The sequence below is a fragment of the Nuphar pumila genome, chromosome 8, assembly GCF_984573655.1.
Source record: "Nuphar pumila chromosome 8, dmNupPumi1.hap1.1, whole genome shotgun sequence".
Lineage (NCBI taxonomy): Eukaryota > Viridiplantae > Streptophyta > Magnoliopsida > Nymphaeales > Nymphaeaceae > Nuphar > Nuphar pumila.
The window spans coordinates 118,275,598-118,287,182 of NC_143256.1; positions in this window are offsets into that span (position 1 = coordinate 118,275,598).

Consider the following 11,585-nt stretch of genomic DNA (forward strand, 5'->3'; position numbering starts at 1 on the left):
TGGATTGGATCTGGATCCAAAAAAGATTTTTGGATCATGGGATCCAACCTGAGACCCATTGAGAATGGATTTGGATCTGAACCTGGTTGGATCTAGTCCAAAACTGGATCCATGCCCTGTTTACCCCTTTTAATGTGCAAAACATGTTCAGTGACCGATTCAGTGCATTCCAGGACCAGTTCAAAGCCTTTTTTACTGGTTCCAAATACTTTTTCATCGGTTTCTATATGAGGAGGCTTTGCTTTCTTGTATCTAAGAAAGAACAAGGGTTTTCTCATCTATTTTTAAGGGTTTATAGGCTTAAGTACATGTTTTATACCGGTTTGCCAGTTCTCAGACTGGTTTAGGGTTTTTCTTGACCAGTTCAAAGCTATTTCAGAGTACTTTTTGGCTGGTTCTAGCACAAGAACCTCAAGTACTACCTGTAAAATCATATTTTTGTCATTTTCTCATGATTTATGCGTATTTACTATCATGGATGCATCACTTTTGTACGACTCTTGCATGCATTTTATGTTGTTTTTAGTTATCCATGAATTATGACTAAATTCATGACATATATGATGCTATGTCACATGGGTGCGGGTGCGGGAGCGGGTGCGGGTGCGGGTGCGGGGATTCGGCACTTCCAAAAAACCTGGGTGCGGGGGTGCGGCAGGGGCAAAAATGTAAAAAAAAAAATTTATATATATATATATATATATATATATATATAATTTTGAAGTTTTAACAGTTTAACATTTAACAGTAAACATTGTCATAAACTCATAATATGATTCATCATGCATGCAGTATATCAACCTAAATATCAAATTATCAATCAATGCAATCAATGTTACGTGAGGCATCATAATCAAGCAAGCAATGCATTATTTTTTTTTCTTTTATTAGATAACTGATATAATGCTTCTCTAAATATCACTTCTTGATGTTGATAATGTTGCCTTTATGAAACTATGAGAAATTTTTAGTGCCTCAGTATTATGTTTGGATGTTCAGTGTTTTTCTTCATGAAAGAGATTTTCAACTGAGTTTGTTATTGGAATTTTTGTGCTCATCAAGATAATTGTGGCACAGGATGCGATAGCAATTCAGGGAAACTTCCAAATAATATACAGTTTAGAATTAATTCCAGTAATTTTCAGTGTAGTGATGCATTTTGGTATTATTCTTTTCAATTTCTATGGTGTTGTTAACTAGTAATCTGGTATGTGCTCAATTAGGGAGTGGTAGGATTCAGAGCAGAGGTAGCAAAGAGAATGCCAGCAGGGGAGCTACAGAGGGTAGCAGAGGAAGATATGGTACACAAGAATTGGGTTAGAAGAGAGTATCTGGGTGTTCACCCCCAGAAGCAGAAAGGGCTTAACTTTGTTGGTCTCCATGTGCTAGTGGGCCGCCTCCAGGCCGACGACATGCTTGAGCTAGCTCGCTCAGACACCTATGGAACAGGGAATCTCAGGCTCATAGTGGAGCAGAACATCATACTCCCCAATGTTCAGGACTCTCTAGTTGATTCTCTGCTGCAAGAAAGGCTCTTAAAGGAGAGGCTATCTCCATTCCTCGGTTCACTAATAAGTACACTGGTAGCATGCATTGGAAGCCAATTCCGTGGCCAAGCAATCATCGAGACCAAAGGGTAGGCATTGAAGGTGACAGAGGAGCTCGGCCCCTCCCCTATCGACCCAAAAAAAAAAGAAGATGGGGGAGGGGCTCAGCCCCTCCCCTGTCGACCCAAAAAAAAAAAAAACAGATGGGGGAGGGGCTCTGCCCCTCCCCTGTCGACCCCAAAAAAAAAAACTGATGGGGGAGGGGCTCGGCCCCTCCCCTGTCGACCCAAAAAAGAAAAACATATATTTGAGGGGCTCGGCCCCTCCCCTGTCGACCCAAAAAAAAGAGGTAGATGGGGGAGGGGCTCGACCCCTCCTGTGCCGAAAAATGAGGGAGCAGGGGAGGCTCAGCCCCTCCCCTGCCGACCCAACAAGAGACCGAGAGAGGGGGGGGGGGTGGGGGGGTGGGGGGGGGGGGGGGATGCTCGGCCCCTCCCCAGCCGACCCAAGAAGACAGTGAGAGACATACCTGCGAGCCGAGAGGAGGAATCTGGGAGGCGGAGCTGGGGGCGGCGGCGCTGGGGGCGGCGACGCTGGGGGCGGCGGAGCTGGGGCGGCGATGGGAGAGCTCGAGCTCAGGGGGAGAGAGAGGAGTGATTAGGGCAAAAATTTTTTTTTGCCCTAATCCTCCTCCTTTTCAGGGGGGGGGGGATTTTTTTGCCCAAAAAATTGGACAAAAATGACCATGGGTGCGTTGACCGCACTCAGAGTCGTGTTGACCGCACCCGGTGCCGCATCCGCACGCGATCCCGCGTCGCGTCGACGCGGGTGCGGCACCTGTTTTGCCGAGTCCCTGTGACATAGATATGATGTGTTTCATCAAAATTTTATTTATGCATATGAGATGATGCATGAATTTATGTTTTAGATGTTATTATAAATAGTTTGTCATGAATATATATGCATTATCATGACTGCATGAGCATGCTCCATAATACAAATATGTTTGCAGTAAAAGATCTCGATTAACTGACTCATGCAATCACTAAAGTGATATGAGTTATGTTGATTGAAGATTCGTTAGACCGTGTTGAGATTCGATTTAAGGATTGTGTGTGACTTTATGGAATAATGATTTTACTCAAAGGTAGTTCATTATATTCTAAATTCACACAGGGTGTACATGAAGCATATTCGCACGAAAAGGTACAATATTGAATTGCCTCTAGTTAGATGATCTGCTAGTTTCACCAATTGAAGTCAATTCCTTGAGAATTGAGGACTCGAAGCAGCTTTGAGTATTATCGTTTTCCACTAATATGGAACAATAGTGACCCTATTATGTTTGTCTTAGAAAAGGTGAATAATAAAAGGCCTCAATTTTACCTTTTCAATATGAGTCTCGTTTGAGAATTTATATGGTCTTTTCCTTTTGTTCTTGCAGTACCAAGTTCATTGATCATTGACGGTTCTAATAATATCCTCATCTTAGACAGATCTATTTTTTTAAATTGGAAAAAAATAGTGTTATTCACTCTGGGCTACATAGACTTGGATTTGGCTGTTAGAACTAATGAACCTCTCGCTCTTACATAGCAGAGTATAACTGATTAAAAGGCTACCTCTAATAAGTGAGCGCTAAAATAGACTTATGCTATTGATTTTGCGTCAAGAGTTATTATGAACATTCGAGACGTCATCCCTCATTGTAGGACAATGAAGGAATTTCTTGCAGCCATTGGAGCTTAGTTTGTCATTCTAATAAGGTTAGAGTCAGTACGCTGATGTCCAAGTTGATATCTATGAAATATTCTAGTAATAGTCACATTCGATTGCACATCTTGAAAATGAAAAACATTGTATCTTGGTTGAATGACATGAAGTTCACAATTTCAGACTTTTTTTCTAGTCAATCTGAATTTGACCTCATTGCCTACTAAATGTGGATCCTTCGAGATCTTTTACAACACACATATAGATGAGTAGTCCTTCAATGACCTCTTGACCCAGTGTGTTGAAGAAGAAGAAAGATTGAAGGGTGGGAAGGTGTCGTGTGCACTTATGGCTTCTCACCAAGGAAGATATAGGCTAAGGGCAAAGAAAGGTTTCAAGAAGAAAAACAAGAAGAAAACCTCTGTGGAGTGTTTTAATTCTCACATGAAAGGCAAATCTGAAGGTGATGGTTCTTCTATAAAGTGCTTCTTCTGGAAGAAGAAGGGTCATAAGAAGGTGGATTGCTTGAAGAATAAGAAATTGCTTGAGAATAGCGGTAACACGTCATTCGTTTCTCATGAGCGCAATTTAATCCATGTTTTATTGCATAGTTGGTGTATTGATTTTGATATCACGGTACACATTATCAACTCTTTAGTGGCATGTCTGAACAAAAAGGAACCAACAAAGTATGAAAGAAGCATCTTCTCAGGAAACAAGATGTGTTCACATGTTAAAAACGTTGGGGCATGTAGAGTCGTGTTGGAGTTTGGATTCATTTTGGATTTGGATGATACATTTTATATTGCACCCTATAGTCATAACCTCATTTCTTTTTCAAAACTTGATAAGTTTAGTTTCACATTTAAGTTTGAAAACTCTAAGTTTATTATTGTTAAAATTTATATTCTTATTGGTTCTATATATGTATGTGATGATTTGTATCATTTGAAAACTAAATTTCAAATCTTGGAATCTCACTTTACTGAGAATACAATGATTGTCAACAAACGTGGTCTAAAGGATGATCTATAAGACCTGTGAATTTTTGACATTTATTGAAATGAATAAAAGTGAGTTTTTCTCTATATCAGATATTTTATTAAATGACAATTGAAGCAAAGGAAAAAATTAAAAGATAAATTTGAATGAAATTAAAGTTTATAATGAATTTAAATTAAGCATTGTATTTCAGGAGAAATTGGACTCTTAAGGTATTCAAGAATTTAATCCAATTTGCTTTTAGATCCAATTAAAATAATTTGGATCGAGTATGCGTATTTGTATATGGTAATTGGTTTTAAATCTCGAATAGATCTAAAATCCAATTGATATTGGAGTTGGATTTTTAGTGATCCAAATAGAATATGAGATTTAATAGGAAACAAGATTTGATTTAAAAATAATAATAAATATTTTATTTTATATTTAAGAGGATAGGGTGATGCGCCCCTAGTGGGGCCCACCTACCAAAAAAAGAGAAAAATTGAACCCCCTTCTCTTTTGTTTGATAGGTGAGAAAAAAATTATATATAAATAAATAAATATAGAAAGGTAATCAACAATTAGGAGAGAGAAAGAAAATAAAAAAAGAAGGTATTCAAGGAGCCTTAAATTGGGGTTTTCAAATCAAGGAATAGAAGAGTACAAATTTTAGTAAGTGGAATCTAAACCACAGGTTTTTTTGGGAGGATTCATATTGAAAAAAAAAATCTAATCAACTAAGTATGGTATGGAGTCCTAATAAGGTAAGGTAAGTTGACTTTCTTTTCTTCCCCTGCCCACACTCATAAGTATTTGGGAGAATCACGGCTAGTGGAATGGATGCCATGTAAGCATGGTTGAAGAAATAAGGTAAGTTAAAAAAAAGAGAGTCCAACCCTCTCACACGTCTATATGGATTTCTTGACTGTTTGGACAATTAGTAAATATAGAAGTTTCTAAATTTTTTTTCAACATATAATTGATCCCCACAGTATACGGTGATGACCCATCACATGGGAAGCAGATCCAGTCATGTTGAACATGAGCCTCTTGCTCATGGTAAAATCGTGGCCGACCATTGTAAGTTTCGGATGAATGCCATGTGACACTTAATGTTTCTGTTAAGTGTTAAGTGATATAAGTATGTGAACTAAAAACATGCATTCGACATGAGTAAAGGCATTAAATGAAAACATGCATTTGACATAATTATGCATAGTGAATGAAGGCATACAATGGACTGAATAGGTGCATTACATGAAAGCATGCACTTGTCACTATTACATGAATCGAATGTAAACATGCTTCTAAATATCTTTGTTTCATACACAACTAAAAACTGCATTTATGAATATGCATTTAGAAAGCATGTGAATTATGGCATGTGGTTATGGTTTTTGCTTAGGGTGCATCGATGATCGCAATGAATCATCGTGGGCCCGGTGGGCCTCGAGCTATGGTTTGCTCATTCTTATTTACTTTTAAATGCATCATAAAAATCATATTTATTTTGATTGCCTTGTATTGCACTGTTCAAAGTATGTCCATGAGTGGGAGTCCCATGATGACTCTCGCAGGGGTAGATGCAAGCTTCTGCATGCTAAATTGCAGAACTTAACAATTGGCTTTTAAAAAAAAGATAATGAATAAGAACAGTGTAATATATGATCTGAGATCTCCCATCAAAAGAATGGGCATCTTAGAGGTTCAGTTTTGGGGTCCACGAGGATACAAAAAACTCTGTGTGCTTTATTTATTACCCCTAAACTCGATATTGAACTTCTTTCTCTTGGCCACAGTTTTAGGGAGTGTCTGCCACTTTACCTGGTGGTGGTGTATTCGACACAACTGTTGTTTTGGTATACCAAGAAAGTTGTACTATTAGATGTGGAGGTCCTTAGTGTCCCGACATTAGATGTGGAGGTCTAATGTTTCGAAGGTGATTCGGTAGAGAGCTAAGTTTGAAACTCAATAATAAAATACAACTTGTGTACTATGTTACCCTAGGAACCCTACTTGACCTCGAAAAATTTTACCCGTTTGATGTATCCGCGGGTAACGGTAATTCAAAAGAGGAACTTAAATTTATGCATTTAATAGGGCATGCATATGGAAAGAAAAACTTTAAGAAAAACTAATAAAGTGTTCATGTATTGCACATAAATCATGCATATTCCTGCTATGCATTAGTTCATGCACATTTTATATGTTTCCTTAATTGTTAAATGTTGGTGAATGCATATTAATGTTCCTTGTTGCATGAATGCTTAATTGAATTATGTGATTGTCATAATTGCATTCTTCTAAATTATTGCATGAAATTTTATATGTATTCTTTAATACACTTGTTTCATTAGCGGTACTTGTGCTCAGGATTTCGGTTCTAACACCCTACTTCTGTGGTTTTTCGCAGCCACATGTGATCAGTGAAGCGACTGGCTTTTGAGGGAGTTACGGGTGTCACATATTTGCTAAAAAATTCACAAATGGACAGCGTAACTCTCATTTTATTTCCTTTTCATTTCATTTAGTTGTTACTGCACTCTGAATTTTTCATTTATGCAATTGTCTCGAGACTTATCACTTATTATTCAATAAAAGTTTGGTTTGGTCTAGATGATAATTGTAAGCTCTATTGTGGTTGGTTGTTTTATCCAATTGGGAGTGGAACTGTAAAGGCCCCAGGTTTCTGGAAAGATTTCCGCAATGGTTAAAAAAAATTCTGCAATTTTCAAGGTGTATGAGTTGGGGTCGTTACACCTTTCTCATCTCTCTCTCGCTGGTGTGGAGGTGGACACGCGCAGAGACGCTGGAAGCCCTCTGTCGTCTGGTCTCTCTCGTTTCTCACTCTCTTCTCTCTCTGGTGTGGAGGTGGAAACCCTCTGTCGCTGGAAGCCCTCTCTTTGTGCGAGCTACTTGTTGGCATTGCTAGTTCATTTGTTTTTCTTGTTGGAGAACACTTTATGAGTGAAACTTTATCCTTTTCACAATTTCTATAGATATCGTGAATGAGGTTAGAAGATATTTCAAGCTTGTGAAAAATATACGAAGGTTGAATATGGGGGTTATAGTTCTTTAGATGATGCGACAACTATACCTCCTCATAAGAGAGACACTATGAAAATCTTCTTCTTGGGAGAAACATTGAAGTATCTATTCCTACTATTTGGGGATAGTGATGTCCTACCTTTGGATATGTTTTTAATACAGAAGCTCACCTTTTTTCTATCAATTGGACAGTGAAACAACCGTGATGTTTGTACTTATTATACCTCAAAAATTCAATGCATTTAGCTAACCTGAGAGACTCAGATTCTGATTGTAGATAACATGTGGGATTCTTCTTCACATGCTTCTGGTGTCCTGAATGATGTTGTTGTGAGCTGTGTATAACAGATAGAATGGCTATATTAGATCACCAGGAGGATTGTTTCGCACATGTTTGTAGTTGCAATTGCATGCAAGCTTAGAAAGTTTTTCAGTCATTCAATCTTTTCATTTATCATTGAAGGTTGTATTTGCTCTTTCTATTCTTGCAGTTGCAATAAATTTTTGTGTAACATTTTTTTTTCATCTGAAGAGATTTGTAAGGGCTATCATCCTACTCTTCAGTGAACAGTTTCTATTATTTAAATTTGTATTCTATGACAAGGAAGAAGAATTGACATAAAGACTTCACTATAACTTTTTGATTTACACAAATTATGCCTTGCTTCCTAATTTGTTTTGGAAATGAGTTATTTACTCATCCGTACTTAGATGTGTGTCTTCCATTGCACCTCCATACCATGCCATTCCAAACTTGACTAGTCCACCTGGTACCTTGTTAGTTCATGTTGTTCCTCAAGGAAAAACAAGTGATATCCATCTCAAACAACACTGATATCATCTACTTTTGCATTTTCTTCATTGACCAATTTTGTTTTGACCTGCAGTTATAGACTATACAAGTAATGAATGAATACAAAGAACATAATTTTTTTTTTCTTATTTGGTTTTAGACTTTTAGTTATACCAGTTTGTTCCATGCATTTCTTGTTTATTTTTTTTTAATATTTGTTTGTTTGGTTATTCACATATTTAAGAGATTGTTTTTATTAGTGACCATCCAGTGGGAATTTTCTTGTTTTCCATTTCAAACATTTGGTGCAAACTATGAGACATACCACCAATTTCAAGAAGCTCTTCCAAAGTGTCCGACAGGTTTATTAGTTTTCCATGCTAAGCTTTTGGTGTGTTGGTCTTCACTGCATGTATTGTAACCTATGTCACATGGGTGCGGGTGCGGGTGCGGGGATTCGGCACTTCCAAAAAACCTGGGTGCGGGGGTGCGGCAGGGGCAAAAATGTAAAAAAAAAATTATATATATATATATATATATATATATAATTTTGAAGTTTTAACAGTTTAACATTTAACAGTAAACATTGTCATAAACTCATAATATGATTCATCATGCATGCAGTATATCAACCGAAATATCAAATTATCAATCAATGCAATCAATGTTACGTGAGGCATCATAATCAAGCAAGCAATGCATTATTTTTTTTTCTTTTATTAGATAACTGATATAATGCTTCTCTAAATATCACTTCTTGATGTTGATAATGTTGCCTTTATGAAACTATGATAAATTTTCAGTGCCTCAGTATTATGTTTGGATGTTCAGTGTTTTTCTTCATGAAAGAGATTTTCAACTGAGTTTGTTATTGGAATTTTTGTGCTCATCAAGATAATTGTGGCACAGGATGCGATAGCAATTCAGGGAAACTTCCAAATAATATACAGTTTAGAATTAATTCCAGTAATTTTCAGTGTAGTGATGCATTTTGGTATTATTCTTTTCAATTTCTATGGTGTTGTTAACTAGTAATCTGGTATGTGCTCAATTAGGGAGTGGTAGGATTCAGAGCAGAGGTAGCAAAGAGAATGCCAGCAGGGGAGCTACAGAGGGTAGCAGAGGAAGATATGGTACACAAGAATTGGGTTAGAAGAGAGTATCTGGGTGTTCACCCCCAGAAGCAGAAAGGGCTTAACTTTGTTGGTCTCCATGTGCTAGTGGGCCGCCTCCAGGCCGACGACATGCTTGAGCTAGCTCGCTCAGACACCTATGGAACAGGGAATCTCAGGCTCATAGTGGAGCAGAACATCATACTCCCCAATGTTCAGGACTCTCTAGTTGATTCTCTGCTGCAAGAAAGGCTCTTAAAGGAGAGGCTATCTCCATTCCTCGGTTCACTAATAAGTACACTGGTAGCATGCATTGGAAGCCAATTCCGTGGCCAAGCAATCATCGAGACCAAAGGGTAGGCATTGAAGGTGACAGAGGAGCTCGGCCCCTCCCCTATCGACCCAAAAAAAAAAAAGATGGGGGAGGGGCTCGGCCCCTCCCCTGTCGACCCAAAAAAAAAAAAAACAGATGGGGGAGGGGCTCGACCCCTCCCCTGTCGACCCAAAAAAAAAAACTGATGGGGGAGAGGCTCGGCCCCTCCCCTGTCGACCCAAAAAAAAAAAGATGGGGGAGGGGCTCGGCCCCTCCCCTGTCGACCCAAAAAAAAGAGGTAGATGGGGGAGGGTCTCAGCCCCTCCTGTGCCGAAAAATGAGGGAGCAGGGGAGGCTCAGCCCCTCCCCTGCCGACCCAACAAGAGACCGAGAGAGGGGGGGGGGGGGGGGTGCTCGGCCCCTCCCCAGCCGACCCAAGAAGACAGTGAGAGACATACCTGCGAGCCGAGAGGAGGAGTCTGGGAGGCGGAGCTGGGGGCGGCGACGCTGGGGGCGGCGGAGCTGGGGCGGCGATGGGAGAGCTCGAGCTCAGGGGGAGAGAGAGGAGAGATTAGGGCAAAAAAATTTTTTTGCCCTAATCCTCCTCCTTTTTATCGGGGGGGGGGGATTTTTTTCGCCGAAAAATTTGGACAAAAATGACCCTGGGTGCGTTGACCGCACCCAGGGTCGTGTTGACCGCACCCGGTGCCGCACCCGCACGCGATCCCGCGTCGCGTCGCGTCGACGCGGGTGCGGCACCTGTTTTGCCGAGTCCCTGTGACATAGATTGTAACCTTTTTCTTGCAAAAACTTGAGGCTTCTCTATCAATGGGACTGCTGCTATTGTTTGGAGTTGAATGCCTTTCTACTATGATCACGGAATTGCCATGGCAAGATATTCCTCTTCGATCTTGTTTTTTATCAATTGTTGTGCCTTCCATTCTCTTTTCCCCTATGAGGTGTGTGCTAGGCTCGCTCTGGTTTAGATTCTCATACTTCTTTAGCAGAGTGTAGATGTCTTTGTGCCCTTGTTGGTTGGCCAACATTATTGGTGTTGTTCCTTTGACGTATGGTTTGTTCACGTCTGCTCCACACTCTAGCAAAAGCTTCACCATTTCAGTCTTCTTGGTAAGAATTGCAATATGGAATGCAGTTCTTCCTTGGGCATCTGTTGAATCTATATTAGCTCCATGTTTGATATGGTCATAGATGATGTTTTGGTCACCTTTCTATGTTACCAAACACATGAGCATTCCAATATGCTTTGTGTCTACAGTTGAAGCACTCCTCCCATAAGTATTTGTTTCAAATTTTGTATCTAATAAGCAGCTGCCACAGGTCACAGAATCCCCTCTATTTTTACATTCTCTAAAAAATGTAAGAAGAATTTCTTGACAAGAAGAATTATGTCAATTTGCAAGAAAAATAATATAGGTATGGTACTAATGATAGTTGGAGAACCCAATGAATTAAAGTTGCTACTAGACTTTGGATCTTGAGTTTTGGTTGATTTAGTAGTTTAATTCATTTAAAAGGGTTTTATTTATTTTGTTTTCTTTGTTTCACCTTCCAGATTGATGAGAATGTGCAGAGGAAGATCATTAATCACAGATCATTGTGGCATCCAAACATTATTAGGTTTAAGGAGGTAAAAGTTCTTTCAATTAAATTTAGATGGAAATCCTAGAAGGGTAGTGCATATCTACTCGATGATTTGAAGAAATTTTAGAAGACTTTCATTATAGAGACTTAAAGCATCATTTAATGTGTCTGTGTTCATTGTTATGATGAGCTCTCTACCCTTAAAAAGGGCACAGGCTAGGCCATTGCTAGTGTGGCCCTTTGTGTCATAAGGTGTAAACCATGCAAGTTACTATTGCATTCTTTGATATGTATGAACTAGAGACTGAGGATTGGCATCCCAATGCATTGGTCTGGCAATGCAGCCAACTTAATTTGGTCTGAGCCAAGGACCAAAATGAGGTTAAGGCTTGGTGAACTCGAAAAGTTCAGTTGGACATGCTGTAAATCTATATACCATGCACACAAATGAGGTTAAGGCTTGGTGAACTCGA